Genomic DNA, 23,283 nt, shown 5'->3' with positions numbered 1-23,283 from the left:
ACAAGCTTGCATTTGTGGCATGTGAAGTTTGGCTTTTCCACTGGTAAGTCTGAGAACATGTAGCAAGAAGTGCAGCTCACCAAATGGCTCCTGGCCTCTTCCATATTGAGATTTGTTAAAAACGATGAAAGATGAGCCAAAATTCCGATTTCCTCTCTTCAGCTGCAACGGCCTAAACCCAGTGATCGTTGAGCTCGTAAGAGACTCTTCACTTATCCCAGAAGGCACTGGGAATATGCAAATGATCTCCTGAAGACTCTTCCCCTGTTCAGAAGGGAGGGGGCATTTGGATTGGGGAGCACAGAAGTGGTTGAATTTCTTTTGGGGGGGCCAGGAGCCATTTCACTTTTCCAGAGCATTTGTGTTACCAATAATGTGGAAACCCCCCTATATTTCCGTTAACAGATGAAAGACCTGAGTGGAGATTTGATTTTTTATGGATTGAGGTGAAGCTTTTATTGGGAACATTTTACATAACATTTTAGATCACATTTATCCTGTGCTCTGCGTTGTGCACTTACATCAGGGATTTCATCTAAATCTCAAAATAAAAGCAATTTAGGAATTGTTTTTTTCACGCCTTTCCGCTTGTGGTAAAATTGATAAGACAGCTTTATTCTTCGGGAGAGTACGATTACAGTGATACCACATTTATATTTTCTTTTTTATGTTTTGCTGCTTTTACACAATAAAAACTTTTATAGAAAAAATAATTGATTTTGCATATTCGGAGAGCTATAGCTTTTTTTAAATTTTTTTTTCCACTGATAGAGCTATATGGCAGCTTACTTTTGCGGGACAAGATGGCATTTTAAACTATACCATTTTTATTTACATTTGTCTTTTTGATCACATTTTATTCCACTTTTTGTTCTGCAATATGATGAAAAAGCATAGTTTTTTAGAGTGTTCAATGAAGAGGTTAACTAGTGTGACAATTTTATAGATCTGATAGTTCCAGACTTTAGCTTTTATCACTCTGATCGCTGGTATAATGCATTGCAATGCACCAAAGTGGTTAGCACCTAGCCTGTTTGTGGTTGCAGTTGACGACGAACAGTGCCCTAATGACAGTAAACTTGCTGCTATATAGTCCTCCATATTCATCAGCTATATATAACTCCACCACCCACTAATTGACAGCTTAATGTCTATGTGACTCGCACCCGGAGGCCGTGGGGTACTCGGTGCTGGGCCCGTTGACTTCAATGGGAGATGTCACAGTGGCAGTGACCCGGTCCGTGGCCTCAGCGGTCAATGTAAAAGGGGTAGAGTGATGAGGATAAAGTTGTTGAGATGATTTGTGACGCCACCTGTGGTTTCTGGTCAGTTTGACCAGCGCTGCAGGGTTGCTTCTCTGGGACAGATGGTGTGGTGCAGCAATGATGTTGAAGCTCTCCACAGGTGGAGCTGTAGTCCCAGGGCAGTGTAGATGAGGTTGGCAAGTAGGGAGATGGTGTAAAGAAGTAGATGTAGCAGAGCCGGGTGTAAGGCACAAGAATAAGTGGAGGACACAAGGGCGTGTAGTTCCAAGGCTTTACTCATAGTCTGGTGCACACAGATGCCCGCTTCGGTGCCGTGTCCTCCAGGTCAGGGGCTCAGCCACCTCCCAGGCAAGGCAAAGTACACCTTTCCAGCACACCTCTCTGAACGTCTCCACACTAGCACCTAATCTGAAGTACTTGTAGTTGCGTATTAAACTCAAGTTCCTCCTTCTTGATGTTACTTAGAACTCTACTTGTACGGCAGACAGCTGTTGCCTTCTTCGAGGACTCCTTGCTATCATGTCCCGGCTCACCCACGTTGCTGTTGTGCCCCCAAGTCTTAGATGGGAATAAAGTGGTGACGACTTCTATTCCTCCGGTTTCTGCTGCAGGAACATCAGTATCCATACAACCATGGGGACTGGACCCCGGCCATGCGCTTCAAACTTGAGGAAGGACTCTGCTCTGACCCTAGTCCTTAGTTCTCTTCTTCTCCTTATGTTCCGTACTAAACTATCTTCCTTCTGAAGAATCAGGCTTTCTATGGCTCTTTCCTGTGCCAGCAGCTCCAGGTCACAGGAGTCTGCTGCAGCACTTCCTTCACTCCATTCCTCTCAGGGGATCTTCTCTCACAGACTGACCTTTTCCTAATATTCTCCTGCTCTCTTGTGCAGTCTAAGCTCCACCCACCTCCCAGCACTCTTCGTGTTCCAAGCAGGGAGCCACAAAGGTTGCTCTGCTACACTACTGGTGTGCGTGTGGGATGTGAGTGTTGGAGTGTGGTCAGGTGTCTCCACCTTACCTGGATAGTGGGGTACCACACCTCAGGAGGAGGTGCAGTACCTCTGTGGCGACTGAACCTTCAGGGGCGTCACATATGCACAGTGTCCACAGAATGCTGCAAATCAGTTCTGAGGGCAGAGTCATACAGAGCTCATCATTCAAAGATCTGCAGCAGATAAAACTGATTTTATATGATTTGTATACAACATGCAGTCCTGTATGTGACACATCACTAGCATCAATGTATCCGGTGGTTAGTGCAGTGTCTCAGTGGGTAGGGCTGTGTTTCAGTGGTTAGCGCTGTGTCACAGAGGGTAGGACTGTGTTTCAGCGCTGTGTCTCAGTGGGTAGGACTGTGTTTCATTGGTTAGCGCTGTGTCACAGAGGCTAGAGCTGTGTTTCAGTGGTTAGCATTGTTTCTCAGTGGTTACCGCTGTGTCTCAGTAGTTAGAGAGGTATCTCAGTGGTTAGCGCGGTGTCTCAGTGGATAGGGCTGTGTTTCAGTGGTTAGCTCCGTGTCTCAGAGGGTAGCACTGCGTTTCAGTGGTTGGCGTTGTTTCTCAGTGGTTAGCGCTGTGTCTCAGTGGTTAGTGCTATGTCTCAGTGGTTAAGGCTGTGTCTCAGCAGTTAGTGCTGTGTCTAAGTGTTTAGCGCTGTGTCTCAATGGTTAGCGCTGTGTCTTGGTGGTTAGCACTGTATTCTTGCAATGCTGGGGTCCTGGATTCAAATTCCCAAACCGAAATCTCTGTGACTGTGGGTTTCCTCCCACACTCTAAAGACATACTGATAGGGAATTTAGATTGTGAGCCGCAATCAGCGTCGGACTGGAGTACTGTGGGCCCACCAGAGGAAATCATTCTTTGGGCCCACTATGTAGATACATAGAAATAAACACAAGACCACCAATTGTGTGGTAAAATATGCTAATATCAGGGTATAATATAAGGTAGTACACATCTTAATTACAGTTGTGGCCAAAAGTATTGACACCCCTGCAATTTTGTCAGATAATACTCAGTTTCTTCCTGAAAATGATTGCAAACACAAATTCTTTGGTATTATTATCTTCATTTAATTTGTCTTAAATGAAAAAGCACACAAGAGAATGAAGCAAAAAACAAAACATTGATCATTTCACACAAAACTCCAAAAATGGGCCAGACAAAAGTATTGGTGGGTCGCCCTCCCAGGGCTGTGGGGTACTCGATACCAGGCCGGTGTCAGGGGAATGTGTCACAGCAGCGGTGACCCGGTCCGTGGCCCTGGGCGCCCAATATCAATGGCGGTGATGTTAATGGTGTAATAGTTTATTTGGATAGTTCGTGACGCCACCCGTGGTATTTGGCAAGTGAGGTGTTAGCCAACGCTGCGTGCAGATCATCTAGGACTGATGGTGTGGTGCAGCAGAGATGGTATAGCTCCCCACAGGTGGAGCTGTAGTCCCAGGGCAGTGTAGGTGCAATGGATGAGGAGAGGCCCAGGATGGTGTAGCTGTTGTTACCCAGGTATAGCGATGCGGGCATAACTGGAGGACACCAGAGTATGTGGTTCCAAAGCTTTACTCACTGTTTGCAGTTCATACCACTGCCTGCCTCCGTACTGTGTTCTCCAGGTCAGGGCTCCAGCCAACCTCCCGGCAGGACAGGACTCTCCCTTCCACACTCCGCCAATATGTACCTTCACTGAATGACTCCTCAAATGCGTCTTTAGGTGCGAAGCACTCCAGTACTTAGTTACCCTGGATTGCCTCTCTCTAGTTTTTCCTAGTCTTTACTTGTATGACAGACAGCTGTAGCCTGCTTCGGGGACTCCTCTCCTGAGTCCTGGCTCTCTATCCATTTCGCTGTTGTGTCCCAAGTCTATGGTGGGAATAAGGCGTTAGCGGCTCACTACTCCTCCGGTGTCTGTTGCCGGATATAAAGATCCAATCAACCTCGGGGACCGGGCCCCGGCCTTTGCGCTGAAAACCTATAGGCAGGGTTCCTATCCAACCCACTCCTCCTCTCTGTTCTCCTTCTCCTTCGTTCCGATCTGTTCTATCTCTCTCTTATGGAGTCTGTAGTCTTCAGTCTACGTCTCTTTCTCCTTCTCTTCCTTCCCTGAGAAGCTCGTTCCACTAAGACCAGTCCTCAGCCTCTCCTGTCTGACTGCCTTCCTCCGCCTTGAGCTCCTCTCAGGCTGACCTGCTGTCAGCCTGCTCTCTTCTCTGGGTCTCTCCCCAGACTGACCCCTTCTGGGTCTCTCCCAGCCTGACCTCTTCTGGGTCTCTCCCAGCCTGAACTGAAATCCTACACTTTCCCTCTCTTTTATATCATCTAACTCCACCCGCCTCCCAGCACATCTCGTGTTACGAAGCAGGGTTCCACGAGAGGTGCTCTGCTAACCCCCAGCCTGAAGCTGTTAGGTGGCCCCACTGAACTATCCTGTGTGTGGAATGCAGGTGTGGAGCGTGGTCAGGAGTTCCCACCTTACCTGGATGGTGGGGCACTACACCTTAGGAGAAGGTGCAGCACCTCTGTGGCGACTGAAGCCTCAGGGGCGCCACATTGGCACCCTCAGCCTAATACTTGGTTGCACAACCTTTAGCCAAAATAACTGTGACCAACCACTTCCGGTAACCATCAATGAGTTTCTTACAATGCTCTGCTGGAATTTTAGACCATTCTTCTTTGGCAAACTGCTCCAGGTCCCTGATATTAGAAGGGTGCCTTCTCCAAACTGCCATTTTTAGATCTCTCCACAGGTGTTCTTTGGGATTCAGGTCTGGAATTCATTGCTGGCCACCTTAGAAGTCTCCAGTGCTTTCTCTCAAACCATTTTCTGGTGCTTTTTGAAGAGTGTTTTGGGTCATTGTCCTGCTGGAAAACCCATGACCTCTGAGAGAGACCCAGCTTTCTCACACTGGGCCCTACATTATGATGCAACATTTGTTGGTAGTCTTCAGACTTCATAATGCCATGCACACGGTCGAGCAGTCCAGTGCCAGAGGCAGCAAAGCAACCCCAAAACATCAGGGAACTACCGCCATGTTTGACTGTAGGGACCATGCTTATTTTTCTTTGAATGCCTCTTTTTTTCTCCTGTAAACTCTATGTTGATGCCTATACCAAAAAGCTCTACTTTTGTCTCATCTGACCAGAGAACATTTTTCCAAAACGTTTTAGGCTTTTTCAGGTAAGTTTTGGCAAACTCCAGCCTGGCTTTTTTATGTCTCGGGGTAAGAAGTGGGGTCTTCCTGGGTCTCCTACCATACAGTCCCTTTTCATTCAGACGCCGACGGATAGTACGGGTTGACACTGTTGTACCCTCGGACTGCAGGGCAGCTTGAACTTGTTTGGATGTTAGTCGAGGTTCTTTATCCAACATCCGCACAATCTTGCGTTGAAATCGCTTGTCAATTTTTCTTTTCCGTCCACATCTAGGGAGGTTAGCCACAGTGCCATGGGCTTTAAACTTCCTGATGACACTGCGCACGGTAGACACAGGAACATTCAGGTCTTTGGAGATGGACTTGTAGCCTTGAGATTGCTCATGCTCCCTCACAATTTGGTTTCTCAAGTCCTCAGACAGTTCTTTGGTCTTCTTTCTTTTCTCCATGCTCAATGTGGTACACACAAGGACACAGGACAGAGGTTGAGTCAACTTTCATCCATGTCAACTGGCTGCAAGTGTGATTTAGTTATTGCCAACACCTGTTAGGTGCCACAGGTAAGTTACAGGTGCTGTTAATTACAAAAATTAGAGAAGCATCACATGATTTTTCGAACAGTGCCAATACTTTTGTCCACCCTCTTTTTTATGTTTGGTGTGGAATTATATCCAATTTGGCTTTAGGACAATTCTTTTTGTGTTTTTTCATTTAAGACAAATTAAATGAAGATATTAATACCAAAGAATTTGTGTTTGCAATCATTTTCAGGAAGAAACTGAGTATTATCTGACAAAATTGCAGGGGTGTCAATACTTTTTGCCACAACTGTATGTAGCAGGGGTTGGGAGAGCCCCCTCATAGAATATAAAGTAGCCCCCTGATAGAATATAATGTAGCCCCCTCATAGAATATATTGTAGCCTCCCTCATGGAATATAATGCAGCCCCCTCATAGAATATAATGCAGCCCCCTTCATAGAATATAATGCAGCCCTCCTCATAGGGTACAATGCAGCACTCCCCAAAATATAATGCAATCCCCTCATAAGGTATAATGCAGCCCCCCATAGAATATACTGTAGCCCCCTCATAAAATATAACGCAGCCCCCTCATAGGGTATAATGCAGCCCCCCTCATAGGGTATTATGCAGCCCCCCTCCACGTCCTTCATTGTCCTCATCACCACCTCCATCATTGCTTCCTCCCCCATCATCCTTTCCACGACCAACAACATTGCCTTCTCCCCCACCACCCCCATCACTGCTCTCTCCATTACCTACATCATTGACAATCTCCAATACACACATACAGCACCACTCTCACACACACAGCACCACTATCTCTCACACACACACACAAAGCACCGCACCACATGCGCACACACAGGCACGCAGGCAGACAGACACACACACAGCACCACTCCCCTCTCTGCACATTCCCCACAGCCGCAGCACCTTCCGGCAGCTTTCCCTCTGAAATAGCCGTGCTGGATTATGACGTCATCCAGCTGCGCTGTGTCAGACAGGAAGTGTTGGGCAGAAAGCAGGATGGCATCGGATCACTGCACCTCCACTCTGCTGCCAAGCTGCAGGGATCACTCACTGCCCACCGATTGCCCTCAGGGTTATCCGCCCTACAGGGGCCCACCTCCGGGGCCCTGATGCCGCCGCACCGATATTACATGCGGGCAGTGTTAGCCTCAGCCTGCGGTTAACACTGCCTGCTATTAAAGTGAAATGGTATTCACTCGTCTCCAAACTCATGGGGGCATGGGGAAGCGTGAATATTCATTTCTCTTTAGCAGGCTCCTGTCTCCAGCTGCTACTCCGCTGGCACCGGGAGGGCCAGTTCAACCCTGGCCGCAATGATGAAAGTGATGAGCCCTATTTACTATGTGGAGGCTTCTGCTCTATATAGTGAAGCTGTGTCAACGCTCATACTGTTTGATTGAGGCTGTGTGGGGGCTAGTGCTGTATATAGGGAGTCTGTGTGGGGTCCCATGCTGTGTATAGGGAGGCTGTGTGGGGGATCATGCTGTATAAAGGGAGGTTGTGTGGGTGCTCCTGCTGTACATAGAGAGTTATGAGGGGGTTCATGCTGTATATACAGAGGTTGTGTGTGGGCTCAAGCTGTATATTGGGAGGCTATGTGTGGGCTCATGCTATATATAGGGAGGCTGTGTGGGGGTTCATATTGTATATAGGTGGATGTCAGCAAACTTAATTCTGCTCAATATTAAGTGATAATATAAATATAAAATGATAATTGAAATTAATATATTAATATTAATTGAGCATAATTAATTTCAGCCTATTTTTTCAGCCTTCCACAACAGTCAGGCTCTCTCATGTGGCCCCTCGGGAAAATTAATTGCCCACCCCTGGTCTAGTGGATCATCAGGAATGAAAAGGATTAGCACTGAAATACTATATAACAGTGGGCCAAATTTCATGGCACATGTAATTTGGAATATCATATATCAACCAGAAGCATATCCATTTGATTCTTAAGAGCATGGATACTACTGTATTCCGCAGAATTACCAGTGAGTAGACACTATCTATCACACTGGGCTCCCAGTGACTGGTACTTTGGTTAAGTAATGATCCCGTGATGTAATTTCTCTTCACATTAGATTTTAAAACTGTGATTTCCAGTTTTAGTACTGGAAGCTGTAATTGCTTATTCGCTGTGCAAATCTCCTCCACAGCCCGATAGGTTTTTATTTGGTATGAGCTGTACAATATACAGCCCTTCTGTCCATCTCTAAACACTACCAACAGTCACAGCACACGGCAGCAAACAGAACGTGTTACTGCATGCCAAGGAAACACAGTAATAAAGGAATCCCCATGCCAAAACCCCTTTTTCCAAACCAAGTGTTAACAAGCGAGATGAATGCCAGCATCACCACATGTCCCTTGTCTCATTTTGCATTTCAAAACATTACTTTAATCTCTTCAGCTTCTGATAGGAGCTTCCAAATTTCTTTACAGATTCTCAATTCTTTTGTCTTTTTCTACCTTAAATGAAAAATCAATGCCACAATATTGTCATATACAGTAAGCAAACATAAAAATGGTACAGAATTTACTATTTTGTCTGTACTGATGATCTTTAGGAGCCGATACTTAAAGGGATCTACAGGTGGGTTTGGCTGACAATAAGTGATCCCTACATGTTCCCTTGTCAGTAGCCAGTTACTGTACATCTTATACTGGTCCGGTGCCCTTTATAATGGTTTGACCTCTGTTACTGATCAAAGTTGTTCCCTATTTATTATTTTGGTGATTATGTTATGTTCCCTTCTGGATTTGACCCTTGAATTGCCTGACGACTCTTTGCCTATCATCACTGCCTGACCCCCTGAACTTGAAGTTGACTATATCCTTACTAGTATTTCTTCTGCCGCTCTGGTTTTGAGGTTACGTGAACTCACTCCACCAATGTGGGCATTATTCCCATACAGTGACATCATTGTGCACAATGACCCTATACCTCTACTGTGTTTGCGCTTTATGTACTGTAACTTTAGTGTTTATTTTCCTATTTTGTGTTATTTCTTTTAGCATTATTCCTGTATACATTATTTCAGTGAATGCTGTATACATGAACTGTGACATCACGGTGACAATCCCTGTGCTTTTACTTCACTTTAGTCATTTTTCTTGTGTAGTAACATAGTAACATAGTAACATAGTTATTAAGGTTGAAGGGAGACTTTAAGTCCATCTAGTTCAACCCATATCCTGTCCTAACCTGCCCTAACATGTTGATCCAGAGGAAGGCAAAAAAACCCCATGTGGCACATTGGGGAAAAAAATTCCTTCCCGACTCCACATACGGCAATCAGACTAGCTCCCTGGATCAACGCAATATTAAGGAAACTAGTGTATATACCCTGTAATATTATACTTTTCAAGAAAGGCATCCAGTCTCTTCTTAAATTTTAGTAGAGAATCACTCATTACAACATCATATGGCAGAGAGTTCCATAGTCTCACTGCTCTTACAGTAAAGAATCCGCGTCTGTGAGTATGCTTAAACCTTCTTTCCTCCAGACATAGAGGACGCCCCCTTGTCCCCGTCACAGGTCTAAGAGTAAAAAGATCATTAGAAAGGTCTTTGTACTGTCCCCGCATATATTTATACATTGTAATAAGATCACCCCTAAGCCTTCGATTCTCCAAACTAAATAACCCCATGTGTAATAACCTGTTTTGGTATTGCAGACCCCCTAGTTCCCTAATAACCTTGGTCGCTCTTCTCTGCACCCCAGCACTCAGCTATGTCTTTCTTATACACTGGAGACCAGAACTGTACACAGTATTCTAAGTGTGGTCGCACTAGTGACTTATATAGAGGTAAAATTATGTTCTCCTCATGAGCATCTATGCCTCTTTTAATGCCTCCCATTATTTTATTTGCCTTTGCAGCAGCTGCCTGACACTGGCCACTAAATGTGAGTTTGTCGTCCACCCATACTCCCAGGTCCTTTTCAGTGACAGTTTTGCCTAGTGTTTTACAAATAAGAACATAATTATACATCTTATTCGTTCTACCCAATGCATGACCTTACATTTATCCCCATTAAAGCTCATTTGCCATTTATCAGCCCAAGCTTCTAGTTTACATAAATCCTCCTGTAATATAAAATTGTCCTCATCTGTATTGATTACCCTGCAGAGTTTAGTGTCATCTGCAAATATTGAAATTCTACTATCTATGCCCCCTACAAGGTCATTAATAAATATGTTAAAAAGAAGCGGGCCCAAAACTGACCCCTGTGGTACCCCACTGCTAACCGTGACCCAGTCCGAGTGCGCTCCATTAATAACCACCCTTTGTTTCCTATCCCTGAGCCAGCTCTTAACCCAACTACACATATTTTCCCCTATCCCCATTGTTCTCATTTTATGTATCAACCTTTTGTGTGGCACCGTATCAAAAGCTTTTGAAAAGTCCATGTACACCACGTCCACTGCATTCCCTTGGTCCAGTCCGGAACTTACCTCTTCATAAAAGCTTATCAGATTAGTCTGACAGGAACGGTCCCTTGTAAACCCATGTTGATATTGGGTCATGAGGTTATTCTTCTCCAGATACTCCAGTATAGTATCTCTTAGAAAACCCTCCAGGATTTTACCCACAGTTGAGGTTAAACTTACTGGCCTATAATTTCCAAGTTCAGTTTTTGTCCCCTTTTTGAATATTGGCACCACATTTGCTATACGCCAGTCTTGTGGTACAGACCCTGTTATTATGGAATCCTTAAAGATTAAAAATAATGGTCTATCTATGACTGTGCTTAATTCCTGCAGTACTCGGGGGTGTATCCCATCTGGGCCCGGGGATTTGTCAATTTTAGTGATTTTTAGACGCCGCCGTACTTCCTGCTGGGTTAAGCAGGTGACATTTAATGGAGAATTTTTATCCCTGATCATGTTATCCGTCATGGGATTTTCTTGTGTAAATACTGTTGAAAAAAAGTCATTTAGCATATTGGCTTTTTCCTCATCCTCATCCACCATTTCACCCAGACTATTTTTAAGGGGACCAACGCTATCATTTTTTAGTTTCTTGCTATTTATGTAGCTAAAGAATATTTTGGGATTATTTTTACTTTCTCTGGCAATGAGTCTCTCTGTCTCAATCTTTGCTGTCTTGATTTGCTTTTTACAGAATTTATTTAATCTTCTGTATTTAGTTAATGCCTCATCATTACCTACTTGCTTTAATTCTCTAAATGCTTTATTTTTATCTCTTATTGCACCCCTTACAGCTCTATTTAGCCATAGTGGTTTCCTCCTATTTCTCGCATGTTTATTTCCATACGGTATATATTGTGCACAGGTCCTATTCAGGATGCTAATAAATGTCTCCCATTTTCTTTGTGTATTTTTATGTCTCAGGATATCGTCCCAGTTAATTGCACCAAGATCATCTCTCATCCGTTGGAAATTTGCTTTCCTGAAGTTTAGTGTCCTTGTAACCCCTCTACTACACATTTTATTAAAGGATACATGAAAACGTATTAATTTGTGATCACTATTACCCAAGTGACCCCCAACCCTTACATTTGATATGCAGTCTGGCCTGTTGGTTAATATTAGGTCTAGCAGTGCTCCCCTCTTGTTGGGTCCTGAACCAGTTGTGAAAGGTAATTGTCTCTCATAGTTGTCAAAAACCTATTACATTTGCCGGAACTGCAGGTTTCGGTTCCCCAATGTATTTCAGGGTAGTTGAAGTCCCCCATAATAATGACTTTTCCTTGAGTCGCTGCTTCATCTATTTGCTTTATGAGGATATTCTCTGTTGCTTCCATTATTTTTGGAGACTTATAACAAACCCCTATCAGTAATTTATTATTTTTCCCCCCTCCCCTTATCTCTACCCACAGGGACTCTACATTTTCATTAGATTCATATATATTATCACGAAGGATGGGTTTTAAGAATGATTTTACATATAAACACACGCCTCCCCCTCGTTTATTTCTACGGTAATTTCTGAACAGACTACAGCCCTGTAAATTAACCGCCCAGTCATGGCTCTTGTCCAGCCATGTCTCAGATATCCCCACCATGTCATAATTATGTTCCAACAACATTAACTCCAATTCCTCCATTTTGTTGGCGAGGCTTCTGGCATTAGTATACATGCACTTTATGTATCTCTCTGTGCCTCTATTCTTTCTTAAATGACCTCATTATTTTTATTACCCTTGGAGAGATCACTATATTATCATTATATTTATACTACTGACTCGCCCCCAGAGGCCGTGGGGTACTCGGTGCCGGGCCTATTGATTACAGTGGGAGATATCAAAGTGGCAGTGACCCGGTCCGTGGCCTCAGGTAGTCAATGTAAAAGGGGTAGAGTGATGGGGATAAAGTTGTTGAGATGATTCATGACGCCACCTGTGGTTTCTGGTCAGTTTGACCAGCGCTGCAGGGTTGCTTCTCTGGGACAGATGGTTTGGTGCAGCAATGATGTTGAAGCTCCCCACAGGTGGAGCTGTAGTCCCAGGCCAGTGTAGATGAGGTTGGCAAGTGGGGAGATGGTGTAAAGAAGTAGATGTAGCAGAGCCGGGTGTAAGGTGCAAGAATAAGTGGAGGACACAAGGGCATGTAGTTCCAAGGCTTTACTCACAGTCTGGTGCACACAGATGCCCGCTTCGGTGCCGTGTCCCCCAGGTTAGGGGCTCAGCCAACCCCCAAGCAAGGTAAAGTACACCTTTCCAGCACTCCTCCAACATATGCCTTCTCTGAACGTCTCCACACTAGCGCCTAATCTGAAGTACTTGTAGTTGCGTATTAAACTCAAGTTCTTCCTTCTTGATGTTACTTAGTACTCTTCTTGTTCGGCAGACAGCTGTAGCCTGCTTCGGGGACTCCTTGCTATCATGTCCCGCTCACCCACGTTGCTGTTGTGCCCCCAAGTCTTAGATGGGAATAAAGTGGTGACGACTTCTATTTCTCCGGTTTCTGCTGCAGGAACATCAGTATCCATACAACCTCGGGGACCGGACCCCGGTCATGCGCTTCAAACTTGAGGAAGGGCTCTGCTCTGACCCTAGTCCTTAGTTCTCTTCTCCTTACGTTCCGTACTAAACTATCTTCCTTCTGAAGAATCAGGCTTTCTATGGCTCTTTCCTGTGTGAGCAGCTCCAGGTCACAGGAGTCTGCTGCAGCACTTTCTTCACTCCATCCCTCTCAGGGGATCTCCTCTCACAGACTGACCTTTTCCTAATATTCTCCCGCTCTCATGTGCAGTCTAAGCTCCACCCACCTTTCAGCACTCTTCGTGTTCCAAGCAGGGAGCCACCAAAGGTTGCTCTGCTGCACTACTGGTGTGCGTGTGGGATGTGAGTGTTGGAGTGTGGTCAGGTGTCTCCACCTTACCTGGATAGTGGGGTACCACCTCATGAGGAGGTGCAGTACCTCTGTGGCGACTGAACCCTGAGGGGTGCCACACTACTGTAATATAAGTGTGGTTACAGAAGAGATCTGAGGCACCACAGCATCCAATAAAACATATAATTCATTTTTCTTGTATTAAAAACATTACATGTGACAATATTAAGGTCTCATGGGACTTTATTCAAGCAGGTCTAAAACTTTTACGCCTGGGATTTTGTTATGATAGATAAAATAAATGGTAGATAACAGATCTCTTGATGATGCCCTATCCCTCGATATCAGGCAACAGTCTAATGTGTATAAGGATGTACAGACTCTCCCTGACAGATAACATTAGGGAACAGGGATTCAGGGCCGCCTTCAGGGCATGACAGCCCTTACATGTGTATGGGGCCCGGTGATCAGGGGGGCCCGACCATGCTGGCAGCCCGGTCAACGCTAGGGCCCCCCTATATTTTATTTAGGCTTCTTCAGATTTATTTTAAATGAAGATCAAGCACCTGCCGGGCCCCCTGGGCCCCCCGGGCAGGCTCTCCCACACCATGGTCCAGCCAGCGCCGCAATCCCCCCTGTGCACAATGGTCCAGCCACAGCGCCGCCCTCACCTGACATCACATATTGGTCTGCTCTGCTCCACTTCCTCATTCAGTCAGTGTGCCACGTGGGACTGGGAGAGGGACGGAGCCTCGCCGCTGGAGCGCTGCCAGATAACAAGGTAAGAGGAAATTTTTTTTTTTTGAGAGCGGCGATCCAGGGGGCCTGGGGCAGACTGTGAGATGGGGGCAGAATGCTGGATGCTGGGGCAGAATGCTGGATGCTGGGGCAGAATGCTGGACGCTGGTGGGTCGCCCTCCCAGGGCCTTGGGGTACTCGGCACCGGGCCGGTGTCAGTGGGATGTGTCACAGCAGCGGTGACCCGGTCCGTGGCCCTGGGCACCCAAGCAATGGGGGATGTAGTTAATGGTAGAATAGTTCATGACGCCACCCATGGTGTTCGGCAAGTATGGTGATAGGCCAACGCTGCATACAGATCCGCTGGGACTGATGGTAAGGTGCAGCAAAGATGTAAAAGCTCCCCACAGGTGGAGCTGTAGTCCCAGGGCAGTGTAGATGTAACCAGCACGGGGATGTAGCAGTGCTGGAAGCGTAGGGAACAGACAAGACACAGCGGTTGCAGTTTTGGTACCTTTACTTAATATATGTAGTCCAGGGTCCTGATTACAGATGGTATTGGAGCAGGTTAGCCTCGAAGCAGATCAGGATTCTCTCTCAGCAGAAGGCTGTGCAGTCTCCTTCCTAGCGCCTTGTGGTGTGAAGCACCCCAGTACTTAGTTACTCTGGAATGCCTCTCTTCAGATGTTCCTAGAACTATACTTGTATGACAGACAGCTGTAGCTGTTATGATTGAGTCACCGAGGAGGAAAAAACAAAACACAAGCTCAGCCCAGAAAATCAGAGAGGTTGGAAACTAGCGGATTGCAGACCCCTAATCCTATCACACAACTAGCAGTAGCCGTGGAGTGTTCCTACGGTGATCCTAGACACCTCGTCATAGCCGGAGATCTACATAAGCCTAAAGAGAGAAAAGGGAAAAACTGACTGCCCCAGAGCAGACCCCAAAGCAATAGGCACCCCCAACATATAATGACGGTGACGCAAGATGAAAACACTAACACAGATAGAAAGATAGGTTGAGCAAACAATGGGGCCCAAGCTAACTAAAAAGGACAGGACAGAAAAGCTGCTGTCTGCAATCCGAGAAAACCCTGCTAAAAAATATTACCAACACCACTGATAAGCAAAAAGGACCCTGAAGTCGCTAGACTTCAAACCCTATATCAGCACTCAGAATATTCTGGAAGCAGAGCAAAAGAGGACACTGATCAAAGAAAAAGAATCCAGCACACCCCCGGCCGGGGATGGCTGAACTCCAAAACACAAAGTAAACAAAACCAAAACTAATAAGTTCAATAGCAGAGCAAAAACTTATCTTTGGGATGCAGGAATCAGACTGGTCTCCAAGAATCCAGCAGAGAAATCACCAGCGACTCAGAAGGGCGTCGGCTGCCCTATATCCAGTCTGAAGTTCCCGTTACCCAGTCACCATCTACCTGATCAGGTGTTTGGTTTCTTTCATCTAAATCAGATTCACTACCTTCCTTCACCAGAAGAGGGAGATCCTCGGACACAAAAGATGAATGAACAGATGAGCTCACAACATGAAGCCTCTCTCGGGGACTCCTCTCCTGGGTCCTGGCTCTCTATTCAATTGCTGTTGTGTCCCAAGTCTCTGATGGGAGCAGGACATTTACAGCCTCCTACACCTCTGGTATCTGTGGCAGGACTGTTAGTATCCGTACCACCGTGGAGACCAGGCTCCAGTTCTCGCGCTCTTGCGGTGAGGGAGCTCTACACCAGGAGCTCAACCTCCACTCTCTTCCACACGTCTGCACATGTGGACCTCCTTCAACCAACTGACCACTCCTTCCTCTCAGCCCTCAGGGAGCACCCCCTCCCCTTCATCCTAGTTCAGAGTTCCCCCTGCTGGCTTGGAGTGGAACTGTGATGCATGCATTAGGTTAACTGCTGGAGAGACCCATCACTGCTTCCAAGCCTGGCATTACCCTCCCCTGGAGGAAGGCAAGGCCAGTGTGGCGACCATACCCCTGGGGGCGCCACATTGGGGCAGAATTCTGGACGCTGGGGCAGAATGCTGAGGCAGGATGCTGGACATGGGGCAGAATTCTGGACACTGGGGGCAGAATGCTGGAAGCTGGGGCAGAATGCTGGATGCTGGGGCATAATGCTGGATAATGGAGCAGAATGCTGGACGCTGGGGGCAGAATGCTGGATGCTGGGGCAGAATGCTGGATGCTGAGGCAGAATTCTGGATGCTGGGGCAGAATTCTGGATGCTGGGGGCAGAATGCTGGATGCTGGAGGCAGAATGCTGGATGCTGGGGCAGAATGCTGGATGCTGAGGCAGAATGCTGGACATGGGGCAGAATTTTGAACGCTGGGGCAGAATGCTGGATGCTGGGGCAGAATCCTGGATGCTGGGGCAGAATGTTGGACGCTGGGGCAGAATTCTGGATGCTGGGGCAGAATGGATGCTGAGGCAGAATGCTGGACATGGGGCAGAATTCTGGACTCTGGGGGCAGAATTATGGACATGGGGCAGAATGCTGGGTGCTGGGGCATAATGCTGGAGACTGGGGCAGAATGCTGGAGACTGGGACAGAATTCTGGACACTGGGGGCAGAATGCTGGATGCTGGGGCAGAAGGCTGGATGCTGGGGGCAGAATGCTGGACGCTGGGGGCAGAATGCTGGATGCTGGGGGCAGAATGCTGGACGCTGGGGCAGAATGCTGGATGCTGAGGCAGAATGCTGGACATGGGGCAGATTGCTGGATGCTGGACGCAGAATGCTGGAAGCTGGGGCAGAATGCTGGATGCTGGGGGCAGAATGCTGGATGCTGGAGGCAGAATGCTGGACGCTGGGGGCAGAATGCTGGATGCTGGAGGCAGAATGCTGGACACTGGGGCAGAATGCTGGATGCTGAGGCAGAATTTTGGAGGCTGGGGCAGAATGGTGGATGCTGAGGCAGAATGCTGGACATGGGGCAGAATTTTGGATGCTGGGGCAGAATGCTGGATGCTGGGGCAGAATCCTGGATGCTGGGGCAGAATGTTGGACGCTGGGGCAGAATTCTGGATGCTGGGTAGAATGGATGCTGAGGCAGAATGCTGGACATGGGGCAGAATTCTGGACTCTGGGGGCAGAATTATGGACATGGGGCAGAATGCTGGGTGCTGGGGCATAATGCTGGGTGCTGGGGCAGAATGCTGGAGACTGGGGCAGAATTCTGGATGCTGGGGGCAGAATGCTGGATGCTGGGGCAGGATGCTGGGGGCAGAATGCTGGACGCTGGGGGCAGAATGCTGGACGCTGGGGGCAGAATGCTGGATGCTGAGGCAGAATTCTGGACGCTGGGGCAGAATGCTGGATGCTGAGGCAGAATGCTGGACATGGGGCAGATTGCTGGACGCTGGACGCAGAATGCTGGAAGCTGGGGCAGAATGCTGGATGCTGGGGCAGAATGCTGGATGCTGGGGCAGAATTCTGGATGCTGGGGCAGAATTCTGGACGCTGGGGCAGAATTCTGGACGCTGGGGCAGAATTCTGGACTCTCGGCAGAATTCTGGATGCTGAAGCAGAATGGTGGACATGGGGCAGAATTCTGGATGCAGAATGCTGGATGCTGGGGCAGAATGCTGGATGCTGGGGCAGAATGCTGGAGACTGGGGCAGAATACTGGATGCTGGGGCAGAATGCTGGATGCTGGGGCAGAATGCTGGATGCTGGGGCAGAATGCTGGATGCTGAGGCAGAATTCTGGACGCTGGGGCAGAATGGTGGATGCTGAGGCAGAATGCTGGATGCTGGGGCAGAATTCTGGATGCTGGGGCAGAATACTGGATGCTGGGGCAGAATGCTGGATGCTGGGGCAGAATGCTGGATGCTGAGGCAGAATGCTGGACATGGGGCAGAATTCTGGACTCTGGGGGCAGAATGCTGGGTGCTGGGGCAGAATGCTGGAGACTGGGGCAGAATGCTGGAGACTGGGGCAGAATGCTGGAGACTGGGGCAGAATGCTGGATGCTGGGGGCAGAATGCTGGACGCTGGGGGCAGAATGCTGGACGCTGGGGGCAGAATGCTGGATGCTGAGGCAGAATTCTGGATGCTGAGGCAGAATGCTGGACATGGGGCAGAATGCTGGATGCTGGACGCAGAGTGCTGGAAGCTGGGGCAGAATGCTGGACGCTGGGGCAGAATTCTGGACGCTGGGGCAGAATTCTGGATGCTGAGGCAGAATGGTAGACATGGGGCAGAATTCTGGACGCTGGGGCAAAATGATGGATGCTGAAGCAGAATGCTGGACATGGGGCAGAATGCTGGACATGGGGCAGAATGCTGGACATGGGGCAGAATGCTGGACATGGGGCAGAATGCTGGACATGGGGCAGAATGCTGGATGCTGGGGGCAGAATGTTGGACGCTGGGGGCAGGATGCTGGATGCTGGGGCAGAATGCTGGATGCTGGGGCAGAATGCTGGATGCTGAGGCAGAATGCTGGACGCTGGGGGCAGAATGCTGGACGCTGGGGGCAGAATGCTGGACGCTGGGGCAGAATGCTGAATGCTGAGGCAGAATTTTGGAGGCTGGGGCAGAATGGTGGATGCTGGGGCAGAATGCTGGACGCTGGGGCAGAATTCTGGATGCTGGGGCAGAATTCTGGACGCTGGGGCAGAATTCTGGACGCTGGGGCAGAATTCTGGATGCTGAAGCAGAATGGTGGACATGGGGCAGAATTCTGGATGCAGAATGATGGAAGCTGGGGCAGAATGCAGGATGCTGGGGCAGAATGCTGGAAGCTGGGGCAGAATGCTGGATGCTGGGGCAGAATGCTGGAAGCTGGGGCAGAATGCTGGACGCTGGGGCAGAATTCTGGACGCTGGGGCAGAATTCTGGACTCTTGGCAGAATTCTGGATGCTGAAGCAGAATGGTGGACATGGGGCAGAATTCTGGATGCAGAATGATGGAAGCTGGGGCAGAATGCTGGATGCTGGGGCAGAATGCTGGATGCTGGGGCAGAATGCTGGAGACTGGGGCAGAATACTGGATGCTGGGGCAGAATGCTGGGCGCTGGGGCAGAATGCTGGATGCTGGGGGCAGAATGCTGGATGCTGGGGGCAGAATGCTGAATGCTGAGGCAGAATTCTGGACGCTGAGGCAGAATGGTGGATGCTGAGGCAGAATGCTGGATGCTGGGGCAGAATTCTGGATGCTGGGGCAGAATACTGGATGCTGGGGCAGAATGCTGGATGCTGGGGCAGAATGTTGGATGCTGAGGCAGAATGCTGGACATGGGGCAGAATTCTGGACTCTGGGGGCAGAATTCTGGACTCTGGGGGCAGAATTCTGGGTGCTGGGGCAGAATGCTGGAGACTGGGGCAGAATGCTGGAGACTGGGGCAGAATGCTGGAGACTGGGGCAGAATGCTGGATGCTGGGGGCAGAATGCTGGGGGCAGAATGCTGGACGCTGGGGGCAGAATGCTGGATGCTGAGGCAGAATTCTGGACGCTGAGGCAGAATGCTGGACATGGGGCAGAATGCTGGATGCTGGACGCAGACTGCTGGAAGCTGGGGCAGAATGCTGGACGCTGGGGCAGAATTCTGGACACTGGGGCAGAATTCTGGATGCTGAAGCAGAATGGTGGACATGGGGCAGAATTCTGGACGCTGGGGCAAAATGATGGATGCTGAGGCAGAATGCTGGACATGGGGCAGAATGCTGGACATGGGGCAGAATGCTGGATGCTGGGGGCAGAATGTTGGACACTGGGGGCAGGATGCTGGATGCTGGGGCAGAATGCTGGATGCTGGGGCAGAATGCTGGATGCTGAGGCAGAATGCTGGACGCTGGGGGCAGAATGCTGGACGCTGGGGGTAGAATTCTGGATGCTGGGGCAGAATTCTGGATGCTGGGGCAGAATTCTGGACACTGGGGCAGAATGCTGGACGCTGGGGGCAGAATGTTGGACGCTGGGGGCAGAATGTTGGACGCTGTGGGCAGAATGTTGGACGCTGGGGGCAGAATGCTCGATGATGGGGGCAGAATGCTGGATGCTGGGGGCAGAATGCTGGATGCTGGGGGGCAGAATGCTGGACGCTGGGGCAGAATGCTGGACGCTGGGGCTAGAATGCTGGATCTGGGGCAGAATTCTGGACGCTGGGGCAGAATTCTAGACGCTGGGGCAGAATGCTGGATGCTGGGGGCAGAATGTTGGATGCTGGGGGCAGAATGTTGGACGCTGGGGGCCGAATGCTGGATGCTGGGGGAAGAATGCTGGATGCTGGGGGAAGAATGCTGGATGCTGGGGGGAGAATATTGGACGCTGGGGGCAGAATGCTTGACGCTGAGGGCAGGATGCTGGACGCTGGGGCAGAATGCTGGATGCTGGGGCAGAATGCTGGACACTGGGGGAAGAATGCTGGACGCTGGGGCAGAATGCTGGATGCTGGGGCAGAATGCTGGATGCTGGAGGCAGAATGCTGGATGCTGGGGGCAGAATGCTGAACGCTGGGGACAGGATGCTGGATTCTGGGGGCTGGACGCTTTGGGCAGAATGCTGGACGCTGGGGCAGAATGCTGGATGTTGGGGCAGAATGCTGGGTGTTGGGGCAGAATGCTGGACGCTGGGGGCAGAATGCTGGACGCTGGGGGCAGTATGCTGGATGCTAGGGATAGAATGCAAGACACTGGGGCAGAATGCTGGTCATGGGGGCAGAATGTGACAGTGAGACACAGGAGGGGGCAGAATGTGACAGTGAGACACAGGAGGGAGCAGAATGTGACAGTGAAACACAGGAGGGGCAGAATGTGAGACATGGGGCATGATTGGAGACACGGGGCATGATTGGAGACAGATGGGGCAGGGTTGGAGACAGATTGCACAGGATCATGGGGCAGGATGGATGCGATGGAGATCATATGGGGAAGAATGAATACTCATGAGGGTGGGATGGGAGAACATATGGCTGAAGCCAGGAATGATACACACGGGGGTCAGGATAGGGGCTAATTAAGGGATATTATTACTGCAGTGATGTATTTAATTTTTTGAGTATACTGTTTTAAATGGGGGGGGCGGTCCTGTTACTGTGCAGAGCGACAATATGTCGCCTTTTTTTCTTCATATGGTGTAATGTAGAAGTTGGGAAAAAATAAGTAATGTGTTCTGCAAGCGGAGCTCTAGATAACTGTGTTATTTCCTGCAGAGACGAGCCCTGGCTGGAAGACGTGATGGCGATCTGTGCTGGATGAATGAAAAGCAAGGATGAAGGACTTCACCTAGAGACATCACTGGTGAGTTAGTGTGTTACCTGTACACTGACACTCTACACTGTATACTATATACAGAGGTCCTGTGTATAATGTCACCAGTGATCACTGTGTTACCTGTACATTATATACAGAGCTCCTGTGTATAATGTCATTGATCACTGTATTACCTGTACACAGACACTGCATACTAAGTACAGATCTCCTGTGTATAAAGCCACTTATGGTCATAGTATTATGTTTTTTTTATTAATGGTCAGTATTGTAGTATTCAGTCACCATGTGGTGGTAATATGTGCTCTGGTCATGATGCGGTGGTATTTGTCTCTTGTATGTGCTATTATTTGGTCACTTTTGTGGTAGTAATATGTGGTCTGGTCATGGTATGGCGGTATTTGTTCCTTGTATGTGGTATTATAGGTCACTATGTGGTGGTAGTATGTGGTCTGGACATGGTGTAGCTGTATTTGTTCCTTGTATGTGATATTATTGGTCATTTTAAAAATTGAAAAATAAATAAAAATATACCTAAATTGTATTGCATATTTTAACAAATATTTAATAGGTTACAGTAGAGTAGGGCCCGGCCAAAAGTGTCTACCCTGTTATGGTGGCAGCTTAAAAAAATCTTTTGGCCAAAGCTGCCGGCTATATGTGTGATCTGGTGATGGGAACTGTTAATGTGTGATAGGCGAGAAGTGGAGTTTGTCCAAGAGAGAACAGTGGGAGTGTGGACAGTTCGAGGGGTGGGGGCAGGGCTGGGTGGAGCCTGGGCGGAGTCTCAAGGGGGCTCTGAAAATTTTGCCAGTATGGGGCCCCAAAATTCCTAGTGGCAGCCCTGCAGGGATTATGCCTTCGAAATTTCAGCACCATTAGTTTCCCTAGTCTTCATCATCATCCCCATTGAGATTCACAATCTAAATTCCCTATCAGTATAATTTTACAGTATGAGAAGAAATGCACACAAACACAGGGGGAACATACAAACTCCTTGCAAATGTTGTCCTTTGTGGGATTTTAACCCAGGATCCCATCGCTGCAAAGCTACAGTGCTAACCACTGAGCCACTGTGCTGCTCGTTTTGTTAACTATGGAGGTAAGCTTCAGCCAAAAAAAGTGTGGCAGTGGCTCTCACATAGAGAACACAAGAATGCTTGGCTAAGCAGATTGCTTCTGTGTATGGGAAATTGAGAAAAATGTCTGTTGGCCAAACAATGGTTTACACTGTGTTCCAAATTATTAAGCAAATGATATTTTTCTCTGATTTTCCTAAATAGTCGGTACAAATGACAGTCTGACAGTCAGTCTAATAAAAGTCATCACCAGTTAGCGTACACATCAAATTTTATTGAAGAAACCTCTCAGTGATAACAGTATAATCTCCAAAATGAATAAAAACTCAAATTGCACTGTTCCAAATTATTAGGCACATTAGAATTTCTAAACATTTGATATGTTTTAAAGAACTGAAAATGCTCATTTGTGGAATTTGCAGCATTAGGAGGTCACATTCACTGAACAAAAAAGCTATTTAACTTCAAAACATTCCTAACAGGCCAAGTTACATGCTATCATAGGAACCCTTCTGTGACATCACCTTCACAATTCTTGCATCCATTGAAATTGTGAGTTTTTGGAGAGTTTCTGCTTGTATTTCTTTGCATGAAGTCAGAATAGCCCACCAGAGCTGCTGTCTTGATGTGAACTGCCTCCCACCCTCATAGATCTTTTGCTTGATGATACTCCAAAGGTTCTCCATAGGGTTGAGGTCAGGGGAAGATGGTGGCCACACCATGAGTTTATCTCCTTTTATGCCCATAGCAGTCAATGACTCAGAGGTATTCTTTGCAGCATGAGATGGTGCATTGTCATGCATGAAGATGATTTTGTTCCTGAAGGCATGTTTCTACTTTTTATACCATGGAAGACAGCTGTCAGTCAGAAACTCTATATACTTTGCAGAGGTCATTTTCACACCTTCAGGAACCATAAAGAGCCCTAACAGCTGTTTCCCCATGATTCCGGCCCAAAACA

Source organism: Dendrobates tinctorius, unplaced genomic scaffold, assembly GCF_039654945.1.
Source record: "Dendrobates tinctorius isolate UK_male_01 unplaced genomic scaffold, ASM3965494v1 ptg000016l, whole genome shotgun sequence".
NCBI classification, from domain to species: Eukaryota; Metazoa; Chordata; class Amphibia; order Anura; family Dendrobatidae; genus Dendrobates; species Dendrobates tinctorius.
Note: the sequence above shows the minus strand (reverse complement) of the source record.